Source organism: Tripterygium wilfordii, chromosome 10, assembly GCF_013401445.1.
Source record: "Tripterygium wilfordii isolate XIE 37 chromosome 10, ASM1340144v1, whole genome shotgun sequence".
Classification (NCBI taxonomy): domain Eukaryota; kingdom Viridiplantae; phylum Streptophyta; class Magnoliopsida; order Celastrales; family Celastraceae; genus Tripterygium; species Tripterygium wilfordii.
Genome location: NC_052241.1, coordinates 7,658,869 through 7,675,108, shown reverse-complemented (window position 1 = coordinate 7,675,108; position 16,240 = coordinate 7,658,869).

The window sequence follows — 16,240 nt, the reverse complement described above, 5'->3', positions numbered from 1 at the left end:
GTTTTTGGAATTTTTTGATTGATTTGTGTTGTGGGAGTGATCGTCTCTGAAAAAATGGTGGATGTCTAATGTCTTATAGTGGAATTGGGCGCTGTAAATATGTTCCATCTAAGAATAGGGATGACTGTAGGATAAAATTGAGGTGCATGTTTTGGTCAAATGAGGACATAAAATTGATGGTGTATGATCAAAAGTCTCCAAGAACTTCTCTACCAATAATTAAAAATCACTCTCTAGTCCCCCCAGTAAATACATATATACAAGATTAATTACTTCATATAGGTGAACTGGGTCAATTCCATTAACGGATGCTTTTGAATGGTTTTGGTCTTTAATTAGTAGAAATTTTGAAATGCTCTGAACTTTCGTGAATGGATCAATTTACCTCATGAACTTCGTTTAAGATCAATTTAGCCCCTCAACTTCTAAAATATAGTCCGTTAGCTTTTTCGTTACATTTCCGTCTATTTTAGATGATGTCATATTTTTTCATTAGTTACATGACCTGTGATAATATGTCAAAAAAACTTTTGAGGGTCAATTTATCCCCTGTAATTATGAAACTCGTTAATTCAAATCCATGTAAATTGTTGTAATATATCAAATTATTCCCCGTATTTTTTATACGTAATTTGTTAATAAAATAATTTCGACACCATATCAAAATTTCTCTCTTTTTTATGAAAAGCTTTCGAATGGTTAAATAATCATCTCGCATATTATTACATCCGTACAGCATTGATTGCAATCCAGCTGGCTTATTGTTTGTCATACTTATAGGACTCATTTAGTTATCAGCCAATAACAAATTAATGTCAGCCTAAAAGCTCCCTGCGCACCTGGTGTGTTTATTTGAGTTTTTGTTCTATTATTGTGACTCTAATCGCTTTTCCATTCTCTAAATGGAGAAAATCGTGGACTCTATTTTACAGATCTATAACAGGTTCTAATGCATCACCATTTTTACTCAAACCTTGTTAAAATACCATATCGGTTGAGTGATATCTAACCATGTGGTATATAAGTTTGTCTAAGTCCCCATCACACATAAGAGACATTTTCTCTAATTAAGTGAGTTGGATTTTGATCCACTTGTTAGTTAGGGAGAAACAAAGCCGTGTGAGTTCGATGTATCTTCGGAAATCATATAACTCTAGGGCTGCTACTGGTATGGTAAACTATCCATTGGTATACCATTACCGATCAATTGGTTACCGAAAATAGCAGAAAATTGGTATACCGTTACCAATTGTTCGGTACGGTAAATTTACCGATGATTTCGGTAACGGTAACGGTAAGCAAAGTTCAAAACCGGTAAATTTCCCGATTACCGACATATATATTAAATATATATTAATATTATTTTTAGTTTTAGTTTTATTTAATTATGACCATTAGATTGATCTAATTTAATCTAGACCATTGATTATTTTTAGGGTTATCATTTATATATCACTCGTAGCAATTTCATTAACTTTAAAGCAGCGTTTGCTACATAACAAAATGCTTTTGTTGGTATTGATTATATGCTTTTCTTCTCCATTTCCATTATGGTCTTTCATCTTTATTTATCTTGTTTCTTCTAGCTTTCATGCTATGGAGTTTAAAACACTTCGGATACTAAAAATATTAGAAATTAATGAAATGAAAGATTTTTTGTTATAGATTGTTGGAATAATATTATGTGAATTCTCCTTTCTTTTTTTCTCCGATTGATAGGTATTTTCTCTTATTCACATGTAGCACAATGATCCTTCTCATTAATCTATCATTTTTATTATTGGTATTGTAGGCAAGATGAAAGTGTTGTAGTTTCATACAATGACTATTAAGCACAATGCTACTTGATACATTTTTTTCTTTCTCTTTTTTAAATAAGTTTAAGAATTGGTAAATTTACCAATTACCGACTTACAATTACCGATCGATCGGTATACCGACCATCGGTATACCGACTCTTCCGGTAACGGTAACGGTAACATTTTTTGAGTTACCGAAAGAATTGGTATGGTAACGGTATTCAGTGTTTGGTAACGGTAACCGTACCAATAACAGCCCTACATAACTCAAAACGAATAATATCTATGATGTGTGTAGGTGATGTGTATAGGGCTCGCGATTTTCAAGGTGGATTAACAGATTCTCATTGGAATTAAAAAAAAAAAAAAAAACAGAGCACGAAGACATCCAAATCATGAACTGGACTTTTCAACTAGTAGTCCTTTCTCTCTCTTTTTCTATTACAAGTTTGTTAAAAACAAATATAGAGTTGGTACAACACACAATTATTGAGGGATAAAAAGACAACCAAAAAAAAAGAGTTTCAAATTAACGAAACTCACAATAATTTGTACATAAAGATTGAATAATATACCTAAAAACTAGTTGAAAAACCATGATAGTATTGCTACCTCCTTAATTATTAAATATAACGAGGAAATTATAGCATGTGCGACCCGAATCTCCTGTGTTTTCTTTTTCTTTTTCTTTTTCTTTTGTAACCACTTCACTTTGTCCTTGTGACTGCTCCACCAGTGATTTAATACATGTGTTTTGGGATTTGGACGGCAAAACATGCATTGTACATATCTATGATAATGAATTAATGATACTCCTCCAATTAATGAATCTCCTGTGTTTTCTTTTCTTTTTCTTTTGTAACCACTTGACTTTCTCCTTGGCACTCCTCCAATTATAAGAGAGAGAAATGGCTCAACATTAAAACCTTGATTGTTCTTGAAGGACCAGTTTCTTGCAACTTCTTTCCATAGAATATTTGTAACTAACCGACACCAAATTAAGAAAAAATATGTCTAGTTACGTCAAGTGTAAAGTAGTCGGTAAGTAGTAATTTCGGGAGTCCGGAGTTGAATTCACAGGAAAACAAATACAATTTTTTTGTGAATGAATGCAAACAAAACTTACTAAAGAGCACAACAAAAAGAATAACAAATAAAATACGGAAGAATAAAAGCGATTGAGAGCTCGGTGAGCATGAGAATAAGGATCAAACTAAAAGTGATTTTGAGAAAACAATGAATTAACAACTTTAGCATCTAATCCTTCCAGGTGAATGCTCAATTCTCACGTAACATCATTCAAGTGCAGTGGAGATTGAACATAAAGACTTCAATACAAATATGTAGGCCATCGGGATTCAATTCTACGATGAAAGCTTAGGGTAGTCTCCTAATCATATGCATAATGTTCCTAGCATAGCTTGCCTTCGCTAACACTCTAATTCCACGCTCAAAGATCAATTTAACATAACTCTACCATATTGATTCCATAATTTTCACAATAACCAATAATCAAGTCACTCAATTGATGATTATGGAATTAGCTCAAGTACTTAGGAAATCATGCATGGGGTGTTTGAGACTCCATACAAGTATGCCAAATTAAACTCTTAAACTATCGATGAATGTTTAGAACATAACACACCATATATTATGATTTAATGGTTTCCCTTGAGGCTTAGCTTTGTTATTGAACTAAATTCACACTACAAGTTTAGAAATCACAATCATAGCATACTCGTTTACATATACCCAAAGCATAACTATCACAAAATCACAAGAGAGAAACCGAAATTACGGATCTATGAACATACCTTGAACAATCGAACATCACATACATTTTTGGATTAGAGACTAGAAAATAGAACCACCCACTCATGATCTTCGAGATAAACATCAAATTTATTGTCATTTAATCCATTGTTTACACAAAATCAGTGACAAAAGCAAGAGAGATCAAAGAAATATAGAGAGAGAAAGTACCTCTACAGTATTCCTACAACTATGGTGGCTAAGAGAATGTATGAGATGCAACCCTTAGAATAGGGTTTTAACCTTTTTTTTAATGTTAAACTACCTATCTACCCTTATAAAGTCATCCCCATTACAACTCAAAAAATCATTAAAAATATGTTCTCGGATGTGCAGAGTCGGGCAAGCATCTGAACACCTAGGAATGGTGTCTTGACATATTTGAATTTGTCTTAAATTCTCAAACGGGCTCAAGTGTTCGGACGGCTTGCTGCTATCTCGATGGCCAAATTGGGGTGTCCCGACAACCACTCTGATGTTTGACTAGTGAAGCTTGAATAACTCTGTTTTGCTCCAATTACCTACAAAACTAATGGAAAACACTTGTAAGTGAAAAGTAAAATTAAAACACATTACTAGATACTAGAACACCCTAATTAAGGGAGATTGAGACCTCAATTTAAAGGTCTAATCACATCTCCCAACTTCAACATTGCTAGTCCCTATCAATGTAAACATAACTAAAACAAATCAAACCTAAGATAATAAACCTAACTCACTTTCGTAGGCATCATGGTTGCATTTAGTGCAAGCAACAAGCCTTTAAACCCCTAGGTCATCCTGGTGGATGAGTTCTAATCTCGTGAGGGTTTATCAGAACGATACCCGCAAACACTTGCCAATGGATCCACATTTACTTTGAAAGCACGACTAAAGATTCTTGAGTTCTCATAAGTAAGAGATAAAGTTAAGGCCAATTGTTACACAGACCCCCTGTGGTTGTGGTTAGGGCCGTTTTGACATGCACCCCCTCATTTTGAATTCGTAAGATTTGGACCCCCTGTGGTTTCATTATGTGTCATGACAAGTCCCTCCATCCAATTGACTGTTAAGGACTAACGACAATCAAAACGGTGTCGTTTTGAATTTTTTTTTTAATATTGGAGGACAAAACGACGTCGTTTTGTACCAAGGAAAAACAAAATTTCATGCAATAGAATCAAAACCATGTTAAGCAGAAGAAGACAACATATCATAATCAAATATGTCTCAAAAACAGAGCATCATTTCCAGAACAGATCATGTGCCACAAAAGATTCTGTCACCTAGGGTGCCAACATCATCCAATATAATACAAAATATTGTACCAAAAAGTGCTAAAGCATATCCAAGGTAGCTAATATTGCTCTATCAAGCAATTAAAATATATTTGAATCTACTGCTTCTTGGATATTCTTGAAGCCTTTGGTGGATTAAAACCTGTCTTTGTAGCTGTTGTTCAAGGTCTAGGGGGCTGAAAACCTGCAACTGGAGGTCTTGTTGAAGATCTTGGTGGGGTTGCTGTTGGAGGTACTGTTGATGCCTGTGAAGATGATTGTGATGCTTGGGTTGGTACAACAGATGTGGAAGCTCTCCTTCTTGATCTTCTCCTCACCTAAAACATGTAAGTTAATATGTTAAACACTATATACAGATAGGCCATACAGATATTAATGAAAACAAGTTTTTTGAGTTATCCAACTTACAGGTAGCCTGTCCACTGTAACAGGCAGCCTAGAAGAGGATGTGGATGCTCCATTATTGTTCCTTCTAGATGTAGTTGTAGTAGTGGTTGAAGTACCACTTTCTGTTCTTTTCCTTTGTTGTTCAGCTCTCATGTGTGTCCTGCGTCCCCTAGAATTATGACCTAATTGCTTGCAATTGGTACTGATGTGGAGTTTAGTACCCGCTAAAAGTATAGCGATTTCAAACCCAAATTATACTCGCAAGTGCACGAATCAATTGTTGTATAGAAGTGGCAAATACGAGTGTCGTACCCACAGGGACTGACTATTAAATATCTGCAATTCCAACTCTTGTAATTATCAATGGAAACAAAATAAATAAGGATTAACGCAAATAAACAAACACTAGGGATCCGAATTCACCAACTCTATTGTATTTAAATTATTTAGCCGACAATTATCATTTCATTCATGCATGTCAAAGATCAAGTCCCCTAATTTATGTAATAGTCATGGGCATTTGACTTACCACGTCTATTCCCAATTTCAACCATCCATGGGCATTTGGATTGGCTAGGACAATCAAGAATGCATTAGGATTTATGGTAACTTATGTAGCGATCACAAAGATCCTAGCATATGGCATTTATGTCTAGGTAACTCCGGTATTAATTGCAAGAAGCTGGTCTCAAATTGGACATGGGCATTTGCCTCAATTTGCATCATGGTAATCAAACCTAGATGGTAGCTAAGCATCAAGATTTAATTATCAATAAAGAATAGCTAATTAACACTTGACATAGCATAAATAAACTAATAATTAATCAAACCAAATTTATTTAGATACAATAGAGTGGATCCATCATCACCCTAGTAAGAGGATTAGTTCCTCATACTAGATTTACACAACCAACAATTGATCTCATAAAATTCTAGAAAGAATATGTGAGAAAATTGTTGTAAAAGAGAAAATAAAACTCAAGAACTCACTCCTTGGTTTTTGTCCTCCTCTTGCCTCTTTCTCCCCTCCTTTAATGTTGTTTTGTATTCCTTCCTCTCCTTGCCCCCCTCTCCCTCCTTTCTCTAGCTCTCTATTTATAGGAAATTAGGAGCTATCCATCCATTGAGAATTTTCAAACCAAAAATGTTGAATGGCCAAATATGTCAAAGGAAGGGATGTCACCACCATTGAAAAATAGTGTTGCACATGACCAATTTGTACTATAAAAATGATGGTGATGCAGGGAATGATGTCAAGAGAGATATACATATATGTGTATATATGTATAGGTGGAAATGGTAATGGTTTTGACAAATCATGTGATGGGCTTTCAAATGATAATCAAAGAAATGGGTCAAGATGGTAGTGGACACAAGCAAATGGGCTCTTCACGAAATGTGCCAGCAAATGTTGAACATGGGTTGGTATGAATTGGGCCTGAAAATATAAAAACAAATATAAAGTGAGTGAGAATGATATTTGCATTTTAATGGTGTAATACTCACTTTAAGCCTTAGTTATCTAACAAATGCCTTAATAATTCATTATTAAAAGTGTACATTTTTGGCACTTATCAGGTACATCTCAATTTCCCACCTCTTCTAGTAACCTTATAAGCTTGTGATGCTGGTCCTTCATCAACATCTCTCCTTCTTGCCTTCTTTGGCCTACCTGGTTGTTGTCTAAATACTGGTGGTTGGATAGGATCTCTTGTAGTTCTATCCCACTCTGCTGGTCCAGGAACAGGATATATCATTGGCTCATAGGCAGCCATAAAAGCTCTTCTTTTGAAGTACTCATGCACATAGTCTTCAGGATAGTGTTGTTTGTGAAAAATTACAGCACATGCATGTGAGCATGGAACACCAATCAAGTCCCATTTACCACACCCACATCTTCTCATCCCAATATCAACAACCAACCTACCATCATTGGCCACTGAACACAACAATTGTATGCATAATTTTTGGCCTTCTCTAACTTCAACTGGATCCTTGGACAGATTTGAATTTGGCTTTCACTCATTCCATCTCTCTTAGTCTGGAACCTTTTCATTAGCTTCCTCCTAATCATCTCCATCATTGTCAAGATGGGTTTGTCCCTAGCTTCCAGGATCCAGCTGTTGAATGTTTCAGCAATGTTGTTTACTATGATGTCACACTTGACATTTGGATTAAAAGCATGCTTGGACCATAGAATAGGATCATCTGGTTTATCCAATGGAAAGCTTGGATGTCAATCTTTTTGATCTCCTCCATCCAATAACTGAATCTTCTCCGAGTTGTTGCACTAGCAGCCGTAAAAAAATAATCCTTCAATGTCTTCAAATTCCATCTCTTCTTTTGAAATTGGCATACATGTGCCTCACATAAAATCTGTGATGTACACCAGGGAATTCATGCTCAAAAGTCTCAATCAACCCCTGACAGTTCATATACCTTCTATTAATGATCAAAATAGTAAATATAAGCTGTACACTACCAAAATAAAAGGAAAGATGTTGTTACCTTTTGTCTATCAGACATGAATATCCAACCATTATCATGTGCACTGCCAATGTCGTCCTGTAGAAGAGTTAGGAACCATGTCCAAGAGGCTCTGCACTCACTCTGAACCACAGCATATGCAATTGGATACATATTGTCATTTGCATCCTTTCCCACTACAGCTAACATATGCCTGCCATACTTAGTTTTTAGATGGCAGCCATCTAAACAAATCACAGGTCTACAACCAGCCTTGAATCCCTTCTTGCATGCTTCCAAGCACACAAACAAATTCTCAAAAATAGAGTTAGGGCATGAGAGTGCCAATGTGGATCCTGAATTACATTTCAACACAGCAACACAATAATCCCAGAGCTGTCTATATTGTTCAACATGTGTGCCTTGTAGGATATTATAGGCAATTCTCTTAGCCCTATAACACTATCCCTTTCGAAACATCAACGTTGTGGTCTCTATGGACTTGCTTCTTAAATGCAACTACATCCCAATCAGGTGCATCCCTCAAATGGTCCAAATACTTATGTGCCAACCACTTAGCATCAACCCTAGAGCTAACACCATGCTTACCACAGTTATGTACTGCATTAAAACTCTTGATTTGGAAGGTAGCTTTGTCTTGAGTTGGTGATGCATGAATCCTCCACCCACAATGCCTAGCACATATTGTCGTTACCCTCCATTTATCATTCTTCACGAAAATGTAATCAAAACCATGTTGGATTGAGAATTCTTTTAGTGCTTTTCTAAACAGCACATGATCAGCAAAAATTTGTCCAACCATCAATGTAATTTCTCCCTGAAGATCCACATTGGCATTGAATTGAGGAAACTTGGGCTTCTTTGGAGCTTCATCACTTGAATTCTCTAGAGTGACAAGATAGTCCGAGTCCGCATACTCAGACTCATTCCCATCACCAGTACCCACAATGAAATCTCTTATCCAATCATCATTCTCCTTCTCCTTCTATTTCGTTCTGTCACCTTCACCCTCACTAACCTCATCTATAAACAAGTCAGGCCCATCCTCCTCTAAACCATCCTCAAATTTGGAAGTGTCATCATCTGCACTCTCATCCATGAGATTTGGATCATCATTCTCCATCTACAATTTTCATGAATAAATTAATAATCAAGCCAGTGTGGATCAAATTAATAATCAAGCTGCTCGTGCATTGTAGTTATGGTAAAAATAAATAATTCATAACAGAGATACACAAGAGTTCTCAATTAGGGCTAATATATAGGCCAAGTATCTCTATCCACAAAGTAATCCCCTATAAAAGCCAAACAGGTACTTTCGTTGGAATAAAGATCGAGAACTCAAAGTTCATGTAATCAAAACCCAAACTGGCTACATCTAATCCAAGCATTGACAACCAATAATTCATATGCTATGATTATCATGAGACCTGACAAGAAATCACAAATTCTCAAGCACAAAGTTCTAACACAATACAGATACAAAACAACTACGCAGAAAAGTAATAGCAAAAAGGGATTGACCATTTACTAACCTCCATTGAAGAACCTTAACGAACAAGAACCACACGAGAAAAACTCAACCTAGGTAAATGAGTTTGCAAGGGAAGAGCTTGCGAGGCTTGAAGAGATTTTGGGAGACAAATTAGGTTTTACAGACAGACACCATCGCGAAGTCTAAGGGAGGATTTTGTTAAGTTTGAAAACGGTGTCGGTTTTTTTTTCCCCTTTTTACAAAATGACGTCGTTTTGTCCTCCAATATTAAAAAAAAAAATCAAAACGACACCGTTTTGATTGCCATTAGTCCTTAACAGTCAATTGGATGGAGGGACTTAGCATGACACATAATGAAACCACAGGGGGTCCAAATCTTACGAATTCAAAATGAGGGGGTACATGTCAAAACGCCCTAACCACAGAGGGTCTATGTGACAATTGGCCTAAATTTAATCGCCCAATTCTTCACTAGTCAACACATGCAAAATCATTGGATGACTAATCCTAACCCCCTTACAGATAATCAAAAATATTTTAATACTATGAAAAATATAAGTGCAATCAAATAAGCCTATTTAGCAAATTCGCCCAAGCACAACCTTGTTATGAACCATTTTAGTGTTCATAAATCACAACTCCATATTGCAACATAAACATGAAATGATTGTGCTAAGTGAATGACTTACACAATTGATTTCAAAACAAAGTTCATGAAAGACAATTTAGGATGGACATAGCTTTGTGGGAGGAAATCACATACAAGAGAAACTTAAACATTCATCAACTCACATGCTTACCATCAAATCAAATTCATCACTAGGCAAATATATTGTAACGTGGCGTAGCGACAAGGTAAAAAGATTTAGATCAAGATAACAAGTTGCAAGGTTAAGTTCAAACGTGAACTACAATATCATTTCGTTACCACTCTTCAATGCATCCCACATATACATGTCACTTCTCCAACTCTAAAAACACTAGGACTAGAATTATTGTATTTTCCTTTTCTTTTCATTTTTTTTCTTTTTTCTACTGATTCATTTTTTTTTCAATTTTCACACAAATACATCTTACCTTAGTCCTTTTTCATATCATAGAAAAGTAACGACAACAAAAAATATTTTAAGCTCTTACTCAACCTTACGCAAAAGGTGAAAATATTTTTAGAAAAGTGACTCACACAAGGTTTGCAAATGATTTCAAGAAATTTTGCATTTAGGTTGAAAATATATAATAACTCACAAATGGCTAGGCTCAAAAACTCTAGTTGAGTACTTCAATTCTAAGTTCACAACATGAGACAAATGCTAAATGTCACTGTTGGGGTTTTTAACTGTCACGCCCCTCTCTCCTAAGGTATACCGAAGTGTACCTAAACCCATAAGAACGTGACCGGCAGGGGACCCCATCCCCCGAACCAACCCTTAATCCAATATACCTAAATCAATATATAAAATAGTAACAACTCCTGAAATATAACATGGGCATAGTCTCTCTAGAATACCACATATATACACCTATCGAAAACATCGGAGTATCTATACAACAGCGGAAATAAGAAGACTTATCTACCCGAGAACAGACTGAGTAAATAAGTAACATATATACAAATACAAAACCCAAAATCCTCAAAACTTGCAGAAGAAACAGCTCGAGGCTACACACCAGCTCATGCGTCCCGCTGCTGACCAGCATCACCTAAATCCAACTCACCTTAAAGGGAAACAAGAAGAGGGGTGAGCCAAGAAGCTCAGTAGGGCATAGAAAGGGAACACCGATATCAAAAAAAATAAGAAATCCAGGAATATGACGCATAATATGCAGCACAATAAATATACAATCATTGGCAATTCAACCAAGTAATATGGAAGCCGATAAGGCTATACAGCACCGTAACCACAAACACCAGTCTCCGGTAATCCATAATCCACCCCTAGACCCACCCTAATCCCCGTAGGGTGTCTCCCAGTCCAGGTCCACACCGAAACTGGATGAGGATCGGATATCCCGACAGCATAGCCTACACCAGAGAGCGTCCCCTGTGATGCACCTCACCACATACGGTCTACAGGTACGTACCCAGTTTATTGTATAATCCATCATAATCCAATATATTGGGCTCCTATATGGGCCCCACAGTGTACCTCAACCACCTTTAATCATCCCACTCCCAAAGACGTACCAACAATGATAATCAACATAAAATACGTATAAATCATACAAACAGGTCGTATTTCCACCCCCGGAAACCAACAGAACCATAATATAATAAGAGTTCGTGAAACCGGAACTCTAGAATCACACGCAAGATACATAGAAAACTCCTACCTGAAAATCGGAAACCGAATACCACGCACGCGTCCCCAATAAACCCCTAACTCTGAAAGTCAACCTGCTTCAAATCTCAACCGGGATCACCGTCTACATCGAAAAACACATTATACGAAAATACAGTTAAAATACGTTTGGTCAACTATGGTCAACGGTCAACGGGTAAACCGGATCAAATGGGTCAAAAACAGGTCAAACCGGGTGAAATGGATCAAAACCGGGTCAAGCCGGGTCAAAACTGGGTCAAACCAGGTGAAATGGGTCAAAATCGGGTTAAACCGGGTCAAATGGGTCAAAATCGGGTTAAACCGGGTCAAATGGGTCAAACCGGGTAGAACCGGACAACCGAGTCAACTCGGCCTGACTCGGTCAACTCGGCCGAAACCCATTCAACGTCACCGCTGGCGATCCGGCCACCCAAACCTGCCAAATCTTATACCAAATTGAATAGCTCGATGAAATGAACTCATAGGTACCTGAATCAAGCCAAACCGTCGCCGGAATCGACCGGATCGACCAAAGAAAGTTCACGGTGGCCGGAACTTCAATCTCAGATTTCTCCCACACCGGAGCTTCGATCGACGTGATTCAAGTTGGGTTATACTCGTCTCGTCCATACGCTTCTTTTGATACCAGCCTTGACCGTCACCGTCGCCGGAATCATGAAATTGCAGGTTAACCCGTTTTAGAGAGAGAAAGAGGGGAGAGAGAGAAAATCGTGAGAGAAGAGGGTTTTTTCGCAATTTTTTTTATTTTTTTTATTTTCTTGAATTTTTCTTTTATACAATATTTTACTTTAAAAAACACCCATCTTTCAAAAACACCCCTAGCTAAAATGTTCAAATTAACTTCAAAAATTTATTTTAAATTCGATTCGAGTAATTATTGAGCCAATAATTTTCTTTTTAAATCCCCCATTTATTAAAAATATTTTCATAGTTTTATCTTGATTTAATTTTTATTCTCCCTAAATCCCGATTCACGATTACCGAGGTTCACTCCACCTCGATCAACGTGTCAAAATACCATAAACGGTGTATAATCGGATCAGGATATTACATTAACCCTTCTTATTGTGACAAGTTGAGTGCTCAGATGTTGAGGATTCACTGCTTGTTATATTTGTGTGAATGTGCTTACTGTGTCCGGCGGTGTATCCTGAGATAGCCTACTCTACTAGACAGTTTCAAGTAACTTGATGTAGGTTTGGATCATATTTCATACGGGTCAAGTATTCTAGCTCAACAGATCTAGATTATTTACTACATGGGCTTTTGCAACTTTTGTCGAAGACTAGTTTAGAGTTATCTTTTATTAAAAACTCTCTGTCTAGGTTTGTTTTGAAGGAATACTTGTATTTTACACTTTCTAGTTTCGGGTTTCAGGAAACTCCTTTTAATTAGGTTGGGTGATTGATTTCCAACTTAGGAAACTAGAATCATGAGAGATTTGAAGTCTTAGACAATTAGAGTTCCTGGGAAGATATATATTCTTACCGTCCAAGACTCTTGAGATTACCGAAGTCCGTGCTCAAAATACAAGGCAACTTCCTTCAAAGCTTTGGAGTTTATTCGTTTCATGAGTTTGTGATCGTTGGAGAAGAAGATGACATGAGGTAACTCTTGGTGGAGTGTGTTACTTGTTGGTGGTGTACTAGACAATATCTTCTCAACATTGATACTTTGGTTGCAGCCAGAGTTTGTCCAGCTATCGTACTTGCTGGGTTTTAGAAAACATACACTGAATAGTTGATGTACTAAGGTATCTTAAGTTAGGTATTTTTTAATCTTTATTCACATAGTGGATTATTTTCAAGGTTGGTAGCTTGATAAATTCGAGGTTTTTTATTTTCCTCGTTATTCTGGTGTGTTTTGATTGTTGTTTATTTATTCCGCAAGTTCCATTAGTTTGACTAACTGTTCTTGAACAAGAACAAACTTTATAGTCACCCTTCTCGGTAATTGAATTTGTATTAATCGCTTAAGCACCCTTTATTGTCCTACAATAAGTGAAAACCAATTTGTTCAAGGAAAAAAAAAAAAACTAACTATGCCCATAATTAGTAAGTACTCCGTAATTTTTTGATGACACGCATTGGATTGTTGGATTAGAGATAGGATCTTGAATTTTAACCACAGTGATTGAAATTAATACGCACAATAAGTTTAGTTACACCCAACTGATGTGAGATTCTTTTTCGTAACAAGTTAAAGAACGAAGAACATGTAGTTTGTACAACAAATAAAAGAAGATTATGATATGTATTTGGCGAATTAATCTAGTAATATTCTTTGGCGATGCATCGTCAACAGATGAAATCGTGAATTTTGATAATCCGCATCCGAATGGGATTGCAATTCTTTGAACCAATAACGCAAAATACACTTCATCGGAACTTGATGACTGGTATCCCTCAAACTAACCTCCTCCTCTGCAGCCTTCAAAATTGATGGAAAACATAAACAACATAAATAAATAATAAAGTAGGGAGAAAACAAGAATTAAAGTGGTAAATATTTAATTTCATTGTTTGTTAATTAGGACCTTCAATCCATTTGCTTCACGTACCTTTTAATTTGACTTTGGCTTGTAATAAAATTACTGTAAAGGCCCAATTGGTTACCTTTGTTTTTTAATGGAAATTGTATTCCTATTACATGACAAAGTCTGGCATAATTTTATTTTATTTTTATTTTTAGTAATCACACTACTAATACTCGACATATATTATAAAATTTGTATTCACTACCCATCAAAACTTTGTTTTTGATTACGCGTAATTGAATTTCTATTACAATTTCACTACATTGACACCAAATGAGACCTAATAGGATTGGTGTTAACAGCGCAAGAAGCGTTTATGGTTGATTCTATTTGAAGTTAGAATAAGTGTCAAAACATGTTGTTCAAGAGAAAGAAAATCAATTAATATATATATATATATGCGCACAAATACACCCAATAAAAAAATCTTACACAAAACAACTAATAAACTAACTTATAAATTGAATAAAAAAGGTCAGTTTGTAAGCTCGTCAAAAATTTTTACCAAACAGTCAAAATAAGCTAGTTTATATAAGTTGATAAAAAAAATAGTTAGATTTTAACTTATAAACTCTTTCATCACTCATTCATGTGGTTTTGTAACTTACAAGATATTTTAAAGTGCAACAAAAGTAAGTTCATAGCCTAGTTAGGAGTGAATTTTTCGAATAGTCAATAATAGAACTGAATTAAAATAAATACTACATCCCCCAAAATCATCTCTCTGTTCTGTTTCTCTCGCTTCTCTACACTTTTTCTCTACACATTCCAAACCAAAAATTTCAAAGGAAGGGGAAGAGAATGATGTCGAGTCTCTTTCGCCTTTCTTTCCCTCTCTAGATGTAGATCTACTCTCATATCTTTGTTATGTGTTAAATAATATTTTGATTCAGTTTTTTTTCAATCAAAATCTAGATCTCATCCATATATCGTCGAGGCTTCTTGATCACCGGTTATTTCTGGTATGTTCCGATGACATATATTTGATGCACAGTTATGTGAATCCTTGATATGGTAGAGATCGGTCTCTCCTGATGAAGAGGAAGCCAAGAATCTTAATACATAATCATTATTTTTGTCTTTTATGTGTTTGTTTATTTAGTCTACCTGATTATATCCTGACGTAGTTTGGTGTAATCCGGTATAGTCTGGTATAGTCTAGTGTAGTCCGATGTTGTCCAGTGTAATATGGTGATGTCTGGTGTTTGTAATTTCTTATGCTGCTTTCGTGACGCTAGGTTTAATATTTGCTCTCATAAAATGCAATGCTGAGTATCAACCCTTTTAAAAAAAAAGAGTGAGTTTTCCCCCTTTAAAGCTCATGGGATTCTTATCCTACCTAGTCCATACATGAAATTAATTGCCACATATTTGTTTAACACGCATGATATGCGGATTATTGCGTTAATGCATGAATTTATCAAGTGTACACCCTAAAAATAGTTACTATCTTCTCATGTAAAAAAAGAAAATAAAAACACAATGGTCATGAGTAGACAAAATCTTTATAGTTATTATAATTTTATTTTCCTTACGTACCTTCTTCAAATTGGAAAACAAATGTGACCTGATAATTTAATACTCTCTAAATTAAGTATAAATGCACCTAAATAAGAAAAAATGATTTCTTCTTTATACACACGACTTTTCGTCCCTCACACATGCACTAAAAATTATAAACGTTGACTTTTTTAATTTCACGTCACATAAATTGCAATTACTAGGTATCCATAATTTTCAATTCCTTTTTTAAGGTTAAGACGATCAATTGAAATAAAAAAATTCAAATTTTCTGATCGTTTCAGCCACACAAAAGGAATTAAAGTGATTTGGAGGCTACCTAATCCATATATGTACACATTATACAATTATGGTGCCTTCCATATTAATCATTTAATTAGCATAATTTACAAGTGAGTAAGTGTGTTAATTTATACATAGAAACTCGATGAAATGAAGGAATTAAAGATTCCAAGGCCAATTTATTCTTTCCTTTTATTTCTAATCAATTAAGCCAAAAAGTCATCGTGAAATTTAATACTAACAGTGAATTGATACTATAAATACCTCTTCAAAAGGGTCCAAACCCTAAGAACAACTCTCAA